A 14766-nucleotide genomic window follows, 5' to 3' on the forward strand; every position below is an offset into this window, starting at 1 on the left:
CAATTCAACGAAGAATCTGTCTGCAATTAAGATGTTATGCACACAAGAATATTACTGCTCTGCGTGCTGAGACTTTCTAGCTGCCACGCCATTTCACCTGAACTCTGTGATGCACTTGTTATCCGTACCGCAAAAGAACTGCATCTGAAGGAAACTCTCTCCCGGCAACGCGCCACTTTGGCGCAATAGTCTTCGCTGGGACTACATGTGTAACTTACTTCCTGAACTCCCCTTGTACTAATAATCGACATCAGAAAATAGACTGATGAAATGTGTAATCTTTCACATATGACATCATTTTTGTGATTACTTGTTATTTAAATGAGCTGCCCATTTTCGTAGCTGTGCACTCAGCATGCAGAGGATCCATGCTAAAAACCCGCTCCTGCCAGGGATTTTTCCTTGGTGCAAGGACTGAAACGTAGAGCGTGTGACGCAGTTGAGAAGCTACTTGAATACGATATGCTGGCCCCTTGCCCCTCCATATAGCACTGGCTGCAGTGACGTGAGCTTTATCTGCAACGTCAACGTCGAAATACGTTCCATGAAGCAGCAACTATGTCTCACACGGCCCAATGTTCATTATAAGAATAACAGCACTGCAATGTGAAAGTTTCCATCTGGAATTTAGACAACGAAAAACCAATATAGTACGACCACCGGCTTAATAGCTTTTTTGTCTGTCTTTGGAACGAAGATACATCAATGAATCTGCATATAACGGATCAGAATGTTTTTTGATAGGTTTGCCGCATTAGATGTCCACACGTAGGTCATGTAATTCGCGTAAATAACGGTTTGCGTACGCGGCTGTGGCGCCCGATAGGACCATGATGGGCTCCCTAGGATTTACATCAGGCGAATTTGGTACCCGAGACATCAACATGAGTTCAGTATAAAACTCCTCAAACTACTGTAGCGCGGTTCTGGCTCCGAGAAACGGACAGTTATACTGCTGAAAAATGACATCACCGTCGGGGAAGACATCAAGCATAAAGGGATGCAGGTGGTTCGCAGCCGTCAGCGTGTCTTCGATTACAGCCACACGTCCCACGAAAGCGCAGAAGATGTCTCCCACAGCATAATACTGCTCTCACCAGCCTGCGTCTGTGGCGCGCTGCACGTTTGAGCCATCGTTCACCTGGCGATCGTCAACGTAGTATAGCAAAGACGTGACTCACCCGAAGAGCTGACACGTTTCCACTGATCGACGGTCGAATCCCGGAGGTTCGGTGCACACTGCGTTTGTAACTGACGATGCCGTTGGGTCAACATGTGAACACGTGGTCTGTGGCGGAGCACCATGTTCAACAATGTACGACGTGTGCTCCGAAACACTTGTACGTGTGCCAGCATTGAGCTCTTTCTGTAGAGAAACCACAGATCGCAATCTACCCTGCTTTACAGAGCACACAAGCCTCCGAACCCACGTTCTGTGAAGAGTAGTGGACGCCCAACATTTTAGCGCCTAGTGGTAGTTTCGCTATCCCGCTCACGACTGTAACACGTGAACATTCAACCAGCTTCGCCGTTTTAGATAATAATAATCTGCCCTTTGTCAAAGTAGCTTATCTCAGTGGATTTCCCCATTTCAAGTCCATATCTTCGCTAGGGTGATCCCTCATCCGTCTCTGCTCTGCTTACATACTTTTGTTGGTGCGTCACGTGTGCGCAAAGCCACCAGGCAGCATCCAACGTGGGCAATGGTCATAATGTTTTGGTATCTTCAAAGCTGGTAAACCTGAGCAAAAAACATTGATAAATGGTTCAAATGGCTCTGAGCACTATGGGACTTAACATCTGTGGTCATCAGTCCCCTAGAACTAGCCTACGGACATCACACACATCCATGCCCGAGGCAGGATTCGAACCTGCGACCGCAGCAGTCACGCGGTTCCGGAATGAGCGCCTTAACCGCGAGACGACCGCGGCCGGCCATTGATAAATGAATTAATGATTACTGTTAATAGGTGTCTATAACGTAATGGAGTAATTATGAGTTTACCGCCTACTAATAACGTGAGGCACGATACATAAAGCCATTGAAGCGACTGCAGACGACATTGTTCGAAGGTAATGACCAACAAGATTCTTAGGTAAAAGACATACGTAAGGAATATACGTAAGAAAAGAAATAATCGGTATCTCGATCTCAGGCTGAATGTGCTTTGGCATACTGAACAGGTAACAAAAGAACATGTAACGTATTCGTTCGTTCGACCCTCTAACAGTTTGTCGTGAATCCTTTCTATACTGCCTCTGACGAGAAAGATTTAAATATTGATACTAAGTTATAGATGTTATGGTGGGATATTATCAGGATTCATACTATAATTAAACCCCATTTACACGTTCCAAAACAAAGTATCTTATATTTTATGTAAAGACAAAGTACATAGAAACGTGTGCTTACTGTGCAACAGCCAGGAGAGAAAAGAAGCCACAGAGTGGCGAGAAGAAATGAAGTGGCCTGTCAGCAAAAATATACAGTTTTCGTTTCCGCTTGGCCTCTTTAGCTAATGTGTCTGCCCAAAAGATTTTATCATTATTTTAATTAGAAGACGTATTGTACATAGAAAAACAATATCAGAAATTCACAATTTATCACAGTATTAATGTTTCTGTCGTATTTTTCATCTCATTCTTTACATGAAGTAACGAGGGGACAAAGTACAGGGTGACAATTATAGAACTATATGAAATAAAATCGCCGTAACTTCTGAACAGTTTGGGTTAGGACGGTGAAACTGCACGGTTGGCCGCCGGGCATGATGGGGATCAGTATGGTTTGGTTTAGCGATGAAGCCCATTTTCATTTGGATTGGTTCGTTAATGGGCAAACTTTGAGCATTTCGGGAACTGACAATCCGCATTTCGCGATCGAGAAGTCTCTTCACCCACAACGGGTGGATATTCCTTGATGTCACGGTGACTACCGAATGGTACATGAAGATTTTGGAAGATGATTTCATCCCCATTATGCAAAGTGACCCTAATTTCGACAAATGTGCTTCATGCAAGACAGAGCTCGACCCCATAGAAACAGGAGAGCACTATTCCTTTTTGTGGGACTACATTGAAGACAACTTGTACAGCAATTACTCCAAAACCATTGCTGAGCTGAAAACAGCCATACAGGAGGACATCGACAGTATCGATATTCCGACACTACAGCGGGTAATGCAGACTTCCGCTATTCGCTAGCGCCACGTCATCGGCCAACGATGGCAGGCATATCGAACATGTCATAACCTAAATCCGAATATCTGTAGTGACGTTTAAATATTGAATGAAGTGTGTGCACGCGTAGCGGAAATGCTGTTCTAAACGGAAGCCTATACTCACAAGTTGTGTAAATATTAAGTGGGGCCCCTTCAAGCTCACAATTGGCATGGTGACCATTCAAAAAGATCTATCTCTTCTTGTTTTATTAGTATCTAAAAAGAACTTCGCTGAATACGCAGCGATTTATTTTCGCCTGGTTTGTTAACCATTTGCAATTTTCAGAGAAGTGTGATGAGTGGGAAATTTTGAGTAAAACCCACACATTTCTCTCGTTGCCAGGTTAAAATTTGCTTCCGTTCCCAAAACTCAGCGGAGTTTACAGTCTCACCTCACTAACTAACATGTGCAGACACAGTTGCGAGAGTGGTTTATTAAATTTATTAACTGAGGAAAGGTAAGGTCAGCATCTATGAAAAAGCACATCCTCGGATAAAGTAAACATGTAATAACTTCACTTATCTAGGCGCTCAGTCCGGAACCGCGCGACTGCTACGGTTTGTCTACTCATGTGCGCTTGGCTTTTATCGTTTCTTTTTAGGAAGCGAGAATTGAGTTTTGTGTGTTGGCTTCCGGCACTTATTAAGAGCGCCCGAGTTAACGGCGCTGTAGTTATCATGTGCTGTCGGGATGTTATACTGTATTTTTGTAATTTTATCTTGTGTTGATATTAACTGTCGTGTGTTACAGAACATAACCAATGTGCGTAAGTGATGGGCAGTTGTGGGAGGCACGTCGGGGAGCTCTCAGCAGTTTATTTCGGGGACTGTTTCTAATCGAAAGTCTCCGAAGTGTTGAGAGCTGGCTCGCCTGTGGTTGCATTGGGAGTTGCCATCGCCCTTTGGTTGTATCAAATTATTATTTTGTTATTTATTGGTTGTGTGTTGCTTTTCTTTCATTTTATGGTGCAAAGCGCCATTATCTTTCTCAATAAACTCTTAAAGCGCTATTGTAAAAGGTTCTTGATTTTATGGTGGCAAGCCGTCGTTATTGTTTTTAAAGCTCACACTTTAACCATTTGTTAAGTTTTGTAAGTTATATGAATTTGTTGTTATTTAAAAGTGTTTAGTATTGGCAATTTAATAAATTGTGTACAGAGTCTTCTGTTTGGATATTATTCGGTGGAAGTCGTTGAATAGTCGACCTATAAGAATACACATTTCAGCTGTATTTTAGAAGTTGCACCTCTGATTAGGCTTCGGCTGTTCAACTGCGCCTCTTCTACTTTGCAGTGACTGAACGCAAGGGAGCCCCCCACCACTGCCGTTGTCCAGCCCCCTACCATACATCTGCATAAGCAAGGGCGAATGTGTTTTGCGCGCGCTCTACAGAGGTTCGAAACGGCCGGAGCAGCGGGCAGACGGACCGGCCGCGCAGCAGGGGGCGCGGCAGCTCGCCAATCAGTAGCGACGAGCGGCCGCCTCTCGTCAGCCGCGGCCGTAACGAGCGCCATTGAGGCGCGGCCCGCATCCCGGCCGCGGTGCGGTGCGCTCACCGCTGACGCAACTTCGTGGCCGGCCGGGGTCGCGCTCAGCGCCAGCCGGGTCAACGCTGCCGGCCGTCCGCAAGGTCGCCTATACAGCCCAGCAGATGACGTCACGCAGCGCCCGCCGCCTGCCGCCTGCAGCGCCCGCTCTGTTTTGCTTTCGCAAATCTGTGTGTAACGATATCTGAGCCCAAACGCAATGAGGCGGCCAGCGTGGATTTCGAAAACATCGGCCATGTGAAATCCAACTCGAGCTTTTCTCGCATGAAATCCTAAAAGCCTACAATCTGGAGGAAGGAGTATTTCTTGACTTTCAAACCGCAGTTGACTCTTTTTGCGACACTGACGTGCGAGTTTACGAGCCTTGACAACTCTTGGCTCGTGCAGCCGAGGCCGTAGAGGTATTGGACTAGAATTTTTGGGAGCGTAACCGCAGCAGGCCGGCGAGTGCAGCAATCGGGGAGCATTAGATAACAGCTTGGAATTTCCAGGAAGGGTGCTGATGACGAAGCCGGCGACTAACGCGTGGCCGACTACCGAGAGCTTTTACTCTGGCTCGGTGGTCTCGCGGTTCTAGGCGCGCAGTCCGGAACCGTGCGACTGCTACGGTCGCAGGTTCGAATCCTGCCTCGGGCATGGATGTATGTGATGTCCTTAGGTTAGTTAGGTTTAAGTAGTTCTAAGTTCTAGGGGACTGATGACCACAGCAGTTGAGTCCCATAGTGCTCAGAGCCATTTGAACCATTTTTTTTACTCTGGCGACAAATTAAGGGCTTATTTCAATATTGGAAACAACTCCATTTTTGCTCATTGTGAGATACAGAGTCCTAAAGTTAAATATACACTGAACAATCTGCAGTTGAGATACCAGAAACATTCAAGCCTATGGCTTCTTGCTTGAGATGAACCTTTCTTTTTGTTTGTTTGGATCATTAATTTCAGAAGCATTATAGGCAGAAAAGTGGAGGCAATGGCCTTGCACCAGTACTGAAATATGCCCTTCAAATATTACTCGAAAAAACAGAGGGTGTCCTTAAAAGAATGCCCCACTTTCAAAAGTGTATTACAACAGTTTAATTTAGATTACGTACAACGGATCACACGTCGAATTGACGCTAAACTAACTTAGTTTGTCTTACAAATTTTCAGTACGTGCACCCTGAGTTATATAAACCTAAAAATAAACTCTTCCCACACTGTGCATAAAAAGTCCGGAGTAAGCAAGCAATAGACTTCATTCTGTGTCTCAACTATGGCAATCAATTAGGTAGCAGCGAAACTTAGACATGATTTTTTGTAAAGCCCCAAGGAAAATAATCGCATGGTGTGAAGTTAGATCAACGCGGGAGCCAGTTAAAAAGAGCTCTTTCGTATTTACCATGACGACCAATCCAACAAAAGTGGTTCAAATGGCTCTGAGCACTAAGGGACTGAACATTTTAGGTCATCAGACCCCTACTTAAACCTAACTAACCTAAGGACATCACACAACACCCAGCCATCACGAGGCAGAGAAAATCCCTGACCCCGCCAGGAATCGAACCCGGGCGTGGGAAAGCGAGATAGCTACTGCACGACCACGAGATGCGGGCTCCAATCCAACAGTTAGGGACTTAGAAGTCTAGTCACTCTCAAAGAGATGCCAATGGGAAGGGACTTCATCTTCTTACCAAATAAGGTTTCCAAGTTGCGGAAATAGCCATTTCCGCAAGATATGGAGAGAAGCCACCTCTGCAATGATAGGTTCACCGGAAAAAAATTGGTCCACAGACTTTTGGCGTCGGAATAGAGAGCAGAAAACTTTTGATTTTGGGGAATTTGTTTCATATTGTACGAGTTCATGGGGTTGTTTCGACCCCCGATACGAACATGCATCCAATCATTTCAAATTCACTATGACATCGCCGAATATTATTGCCACACAAGTCCGCCTCCGTAGCGTAGCGGTAGCGTTACCACCTACCACGAAGGGGGTCCGGGTTCGATTCCCGGCAGGGGACTGGATGTTGTGTGACCGTCATCACCATTGACACCCAAGTCGCCGATGCGGCGTCAACTAGAAAGAACTTGCAATACGGCGGCCGAACTCCCCTGAATAGGGCCTTCCGGCCAACAATGCCATACGATCATTTCATTTTCATTGTCGCACAAACTTTAAACACTGCGCGGTCCCTCCCGCCAGAGGTTCGAGTCCTCCCTCGGGCGTGTGTGTGTGTGTGTGTGTGTGTTTTGTTATTAGCGCAAGTTAGTTCAAATAGTATGTAAGTCTAGGGACCGATCACAAAAATGTGTGTAAAATCTTATGGAACTTAACTGCTAAGCTTACACGCTACTTAACCTAAAGTATCCCAAGGACAAACACACACACACACACACACCCATGCCCGAGGGAGGACTCGAACTTCCGCCGAGATTAGCCGCACAGTAGGGACTGATGACCTAAGCAGTTTGGTCTCTTAGGAATTCACACACATCTGAATTTGAAACTTTAAAAGAAACGCATATTGAACTTACCTAAAACTGTTTGAGCAATTAGAAATAACGTTGCATAAAGAAAAAGCTGCTGAAAACTTGTTGAATGAACAAGCAGAGTTTAGCAGTCTCCATTTTTTCAGTAATTTTAAAAGCTTACTTTTTGCTACAGAAACAAGTATTTGATAATGCAAGCATTTTATAAGATATAAGCATACTTACTACGTTCACAAATATGTGCATTATTGAAGACTACCACGTAAATAATAATATAAAACAATGTAAATAATATCTGTGTATTTATAAAAATGAAGCATCTTTACAGTCGAAATTCTTTGACTTGTTTTGAGCTGTGTTTGAAAATGTGCTGTGTCAAAATGTTTCCGCAAATGTGCTGTTTGATAGAAAGTGTGTATTTGTACATGAACATTCTCCAGAACCGTACACTTACTAAACTTAGGTTTCGTAATGTGGCATTTTGTAATTTAACAATGTGATCTTGCCAGGTCCAGAACTAAACGAAATGTAAAGTTAATGTAGACTGTAGAAGCACTGAAGATGAGCCCCCAGGACTCGAAAGGCATCGTGCATTTTAATAAAATCACGCCCGCATCTCGTGGTCGTGCGGTAGCGTTCACGCTTCCCACGCCCGGGTTCCCGGGTTCGATTCCCGGCTGGGTTAGGGATTTTCTCTGCCTCGTGACGGCTGGGTGTTGTGTGTTGTCCTTAGGTTAGTTAGGTTTAAGTAGTTCTAAGTTCTAGGGGGCTGATGACCATAGATGTTAAGTCCCATAGTGCTCAGAGCCATTTGAACAATTTTTTTAAAAAATAAAATCACGACCTTATTTTGTATCTCGGCGGCACGATGACGTGCGAACTCTAGTTTTTAACTGACATCGTTATTTAAAAACAATGATTAGAAAAACACTTTAAACTATACTACTGGTAAACCAAAGTTGCAACAGCCACAAACGATATGACGAGCAGTATCTGAACTGTGCTATAAATACACACTGATACAGACTGGCTATAATTTAAATGGATCCAGAATACTAATGCGTTGATTAGAAACACTTATCAAGTTAACCAGAAATAGAAAGTACTCCACACTTACGTCACGACGCCAGCATGTGATCTATATACCGTAAAATCAGTGACGTTGAACGCTCAGAACCGCACTAAAATGTGCTTGAAATATAAAACGTTCATCCCAAAAAACATTTGTATGAGCCGTTCGCATACAAAACTGCACTTCACCACAATAGTCATCTGAATGATCACCTATTCAGTGGTAACTGGAAGAAACAAAATATCGATGTAACAGGATCAAAAACTATACATATGCTACATTACCCTCAGGTTAAAAGGATTACGCTAACTGAATAACAAAATATCACTGAATTTGTAAGGCTGTAACGTAAAAAACCACGACAAAGTTATACGGTCGTCATTTCATCATCAGACTTCACTCTGTACTATACAATCGACTTTCTGCACCGACGTTACAATATGCTTGGCAAAGGGCAGGTTATGACAATGATATACCAATACAACCGTCTGAAAATGTAATTTGTGCGGCGTTTGATATTGGACTGCTGGAATGCAGAAGTGATGCTGAATGTCAGTAGTCAGCTATGCATATTGCTTTGTTCCACTGCTTTGACCCCTTCATTGAAATCCCACACCTGAACGTTGAAGACTGAATAGCAATATTACACTATCAGGCCAGCAGTAAAAGTCTGTTCAGATAAAGTAATTGTTTTAAGAATAAGAGAATATTACACATATTAAAAACGCTAAAGTTTGTGAGTGTGTGTACGTTTGTTACCCCTTCACGTTAAAACAGCTGGGTGGATTTGGATGAAATCTGGAATTAACTGACAAGGCTGCCTAATATGTGCTTTTTAGCAAAGGGATGGGGGCGAAAAGGAAGCGTTGCCATTACGCACGAATGCCCATTATTTATTCAAACAGTATTTCGGAATGAGAGCACTTAGTTGACTTGCAACAAACCTTACATGTAATATCAAACCTTTAAGAAACTTTTTCTCGCTGACAGTCCCCCAAAATGATGAAAGAAAAAAAACGTTATCGCTTACTACACTTCCGCTATTCGTGCAGTAAAACTTCCGCACAAGCTGACGTTTTAATTTATTTCTTCTTTACTACTAATTATATTCACATCACATTTCACAGACAGTAGCCACATTTACCACTGGACGTTTCTGCAAAATTATATAACTGTACGACACATTTCAGGAGATATGGCGTCGTAAACATTGAGCTGCGTGAAAATGAAACTGCAGGGCGAAATTCGCTAGAGATACACGTGAAACGTGTGTCCAGGTACGAGTGAAATATGTTAAAAATACGTGAAATACATTTCAGATGTGTGTGTGTGTGTGTGCCAACAAAGCTCATCCTAAACCCTGGAACACATTCAAACAAATTTGGTAGACATATTAATTACGATCTGGAAAGGAATACTGTAGCAGAACCACCAGCCTCCTATTGGGATGGGAGTGATGAGAAGAGGAGGAGGAAGGAGGAGGATATGGATATTGATAAGGAAGAGAAAGAGAGAGACGAGGAAGAAGGAGATGGAAAGAGCAAGGGAAAAGAAGGACAGGTACAAGGAGAGCATAGAGGGGGAGATGGACAGAGAAAGGAAAGAGGCAGCGGCAGAGATTGTGGGATAGGAGTTGGACAGAGGGAGGGGGTCGAGGAAGTGGTCAGTGAGAGGGCGGAGGAGATGGACAGAGAGAGGGGAGATGGGGAGTTGCACAGAAAGGGGAAAGGAGAGATGGACAGCGAAAGGGGCAGGAGGAGGTCGACAGAGTGGGAGGTGGAGGGAAGGGTCGAAGGAGGAGATGGACAGAAAGAGAGGAAAAGGAGGAGAAGGACTGCTATCTCTGCAAATACGCAGAGAACAAGAAGTCTCGCAGTGTTGCTCACAGAGACGCGTTGCAAGAGATTACTGGCCCTCTGTGCTAAGCATGTCGCAAACAGTTCTGAAATTATTTACTTCCTTTTCTGGTACATTTTGTAATTCACTACTTGGTCACATAAAACATTTTTTTCGTTAAGTAAAAAAAACGAGATGCAAACGACATGTGTTCTGTCACGTTTTCCCATCATCTAAGAATCTGATGGTTTTCTCCGAGTTGGTACAGTTTGTTGGGCCGCAAGCGGCTGGCACCCCAAGGCATCTAAGAGAGAACTTTTGTGATGGGGACATACGCGTTGATGGTGAGTTTGAGCATTAACTTCTTTTATAATTATTGTTTAAATGCGGATAACACCACGCGCCACAGAAAGTATCACAAGTCACAAAATTAAGTACGTGTGTTTTTCGTCCTATTCTATCGATATTTTGACACATTTTTCAAAGTGCCGTGCCTTTCGCACGACAGCTATACTTTCTGATGAAATTGCGATATATTACAGTTCATATAGGTACAACGTGGTTTTCTGGTCTCAATATGTGCAAGAGTTCGAAAAGAAAAACCCACATGTTATGATATGGGCAAGGATGAGATCATAATATTTGAGAATCCTGGCTTTCGCGGCGAATTTCGATAGTGAAATCTTCTCGGTTTATCAGCCGAGTCAAGGCGTCGTTCTGTGGCAACGTTAAGGAAGGTTTCATACTCGTCATCTTCAGGCGAAGACGCCTTGACTTGGTGTTGACTTGGCAGGCGAAGACTTCGCCTGAAGATGACGAGTAGGTATCTCGTCGAAGAGTTGCCGCAGCACGACGCCTTGACTTGGCTGATAACTCTAGAAGACTTAATCACCAAAATATATGTATGGACCATTTTACGTGAACAGATATTGTTATTTTGACATGTTGCGAAGGAGTTCGTTGTAGGACGGAGCTCCAAAAACATCTTGTTATTTCAGGTACGTGCGTTCCTTGACGAATAACTTAAAGGTTGCTAGATATGGCGTGGTTCAGCAACATCTCCAGCCCCACTGGAACGGCCACCACGAGACACGGGGCTTATTCAAGCCAGGCAACTCACAATGGAGACCAGTCAAGACCTATGCGGCCCACAATCGGTATAAAATTAATTAAGAATTGCGCAAAAGTGTTAAGGAAGCTTGACTCCCCAAATGCGCCGCTGGGACGGCGCGATGCACGTATGTACGCATAAAGCATGGTGGATAAAGTAATTGCATGTACATACTCCAATATACCGGGTGATCAAAAAGTCAGTATAAATTTGAAAACTAAATAAACATGGAATAATGTAGACAGAGAGGTACAAACTGACACACATGCTTGGAATGACATGCTTTTTTATTAGAACAAAAAAAAAATCAAAAAATGGCCGACAGATGGCGCTTCATCTGATCGGAGTAGCAATAATTAGCATAACAAAGTAACACAAAGCAAAGATGATGCTCAATATGTCCTCCATCATTCCTCAACAATAGCTGTAGTCGAGGAATAATGTTGTGAACAGCACTGTAAAGCATGTCCGGAGTTAGGTGAGACACTGGCGTCGGATGTTGTCTTTCAGCATCGTCGGTAGATCACGATACACTTACGACTTCAGGTAACCCCAAAGCCAATAATCGCACGGACCGAGGTCTGGGGACCTGGGAGGCCAAGCATGACTAAAGTGGCGGCTGAGAAAAAAAGCATGTGTCAATTTTTAACTCTCTATCTACATTATTCCGTGGTTTATTCAGTTTTCAAATTTATGCTGACTTTTTGATCACCAGGTACATTAGTCTGTTTTGATCTAGGGGCACGAGGACTTTTCCGACGCACTGTACGTTTCTCTAAAATGCGTGAAACGCATCTGATGCATTCGCTTTTTAATCCACAAACGCCTGTTATATTTCTAAGCGACACTGAACGGGTCAGAGTGAAGCAGCACGGCACTTTTCATATGGCAGCAAGCACAGACGCTGGAGCTGGAGCATGACGCTTAAAAGTCGAAAATCTCTGGCGCTGTTTGCCCAACGCTTCGCATGTGTTTAAGCGACCGGTTCCGTGAATATATGATGCAGATCGCGAGCGGCGGCCCACCACACCTGCGTTGCTTCACATGGTATTAATACTCGCCGCGTCACCCGTGCTGTCGCAACACACACACACACACACACACACACACACACACACACACACACACACACACACATTCGCGCGCGCTCTATTGCATGCGCCGAGGCGGATACAGTTTAAAATGCTTCGCGGCTTCATCCACAGTTAGTAAATATTCTGTTCCATAAAACTCTGAAGCGTGTGCAAGCTCCTAGCGTCGGAGGCGGCGCGGCACGAAACACTAATATCTCACGGGAGCTTATTTTAAGAATATTACTAGCAACAGCATAGTAGGAACAACGTGTGTCTGGCAGAAACGCCGTAGAGTTACAACAACAAACACAAGAAACACACTGCAAGTGTTTTTATTTTCTTGGTAAGTATCATTGGTTCAGATCGTGAAGCATCGTCTCTCGAGCCCACAATAGCAGAATGAGCCTTTCGCACTTTTAATACAGCAATTTTTCCTTTTCTTTCTTATTTTTCCTTCTCCTACCCCTCCTCCAATGAGTTTCGGGCATTTCCTTAGTCTTCCCCTGTTTCTTATAATTTGTTCTTAGTGGTAAGCCATCTTTCGTTATTCTTCCTTATACCATTCCATTCGGAAATGACCCGTCTTTATCCTCTTTGAGTAAATCTCTCGATTTAATTTTATGCGTGTTCTGAAAAGAGCTTCCTCATCAATTAATACTTTTAAGTTATACGCGAAACAGTATCTCAGCTCCTGTTAATTTAACTTCCACCACCAGTATCTTCAGCGAACACTTATGTGATCTGCATTATAAGTCTTCTTATTCTGCTTCGTTAGGACCCTTCAGGATCACGTGTGGCTTGTTTTGCACGTCTTCTTTCTTCCCAATACCCCTTCATTCTCTCCCTTCTTCTGTTTCTTTACTCTTCTGTTAAGTCAACATTGATTTTGGTGTCCGGCCACCTGTAACCAGCCACCAACCTTTTATATTTCTCTCTGTCCTGTGCTACTGCCTGCAGATTCCTTTCTTTTATTCCTACAACCTTCCACTCATCTCTGACTTCATTCCCCCACTTGTTTCCCGTATGACATGTTGCATTCCATATTTTCTTAGTCTCCTCGTCCATCTTCATGATGTGCAAAACAAATCGTAACCTCCTCTTCCGTATCTCGCTCGAGATGGGTTCAATATTTTACACAGTTCCTGTCGTGTTCTGTATGTCCAGATATCTCCATGTTTTTTGGTGCCTCCACATGTCTCTCAAAATTTTCCACTCACCCTTCTCCAGCTTCTCTCGCTGACTGTGACCGTTTCTGAACACTGTTCAAGGAAACTCTCGATAGCCACATACCACCCATACACAAAATTAACGAAACAGCACAAATCGACGAGGCAGCAGAAACCCTCACTAACGCCGTCCAGGATGTAATGGCAGGCAACATACCTGATCGCACCTCACAACAACATAGTGCGGCCCTGCCCCAGGAAATCCTGGGCCTAATCTCAATGAGGATTCGCCTCAGGAGACAATGGCAGCGTACCACGCGTCAGTACTTCAAACGGCACATTAACAGGCTACAGGGCATCATACACGACAAAATACAAACAGTGGAACCAAAAGCTTGAAGGGCTGGATACCGCGCGACCAGGCGTGTGGCATCTAGCCCGACACTTCACCGGGAGAAAATGCACACCCCAACGCTCCAAGAACTTGACGGACCTGCATACTCAGCGGAGGAGAAAGCAGAACTAATGGCCCGAACAATCGCAGCGTCATTCACACCGAACCTGGTACCATCAGATCCAGTGTTCACACTTGCTACTGACCAGGAGGTTACACGCATTTTACCCCAACCATCGCGCGACGACATTCGACATGCTGGTACCGCCGAAGTCTCCTGGGCTATAATGCATTCCGCTGCTAGGAAAGCGCCTGGTCATGATGGCATTCAAAACCGTGTCCTCCAGGAGTTTACGGATAAAGCCACAGAACACCTAACACACATAACGAATGCCATACTAAAACACCAACACTTCCCTGCCTTTTGGAAGACGGCCAAGGTCCTGATGTTTAGGAAGCCGGGGAAAAAGTTACCGACCCGTCAGTCTTCTGAGTTCGCTCAGTAAGATTATTGAGAAGGTGATTCTCAAACGCATCACTAGGCACTGCGTAAAAAATGACATCCTGAGACCGGAGCAATTCGGCTTCAGGAATCACCACACAACAACTCTTACGGGTCGTTGGACATATAACACATGGCTTCAACACAAACAAAGCCACAGGGGCTGTGTTCCTGGACATCGAAAAGGCTTTCGACCGTCTATGGCACAAAGACCTCATTCGCAAACAGGGTGTATACGTGGACAAGGAAAAAAATTACCGGGTTTTTCCCGGATTTCTCGGTTAAAAATACACTTTCGCCCGGAAGAAAATACACTTTTTCCGTGTTAAGTGACAGTATACATTTCCTCGACACTGTAAAATGGATCAATCCTTT

At 44.3% G+C, this 14766-nt stretch overlaps 1 protein-coding gene across 1 annotated transcript in view; it reads right to left on the bottom strand.

The window, feature by feature from the left end:
* The window catches only part of LOC126354613 (ankyrin repeat domain-containing protein 29-like), a 571227-nt gene that overhangs the window by 308927 nt on the left and 247534 nt on the right, over positions 1–14766 (bottom strand). The window lies entirely within an intron of this gene.

Source organism: Schistocerca gregaria, chromosome 1 (assembly GCF_023897955.1).
Source record: "Schistocerca gregaria isolate iqSchGreg1 chromosome 1, iqSchGreg1.2, whole genome shotgun sequence".
Classification (NCBI taxonomy): Eukaryota; Metazoa; Arthropoda; class Insecta; order Orthoptera; family Acrididae; genus Schistocerca; species Schistocerca gregaria.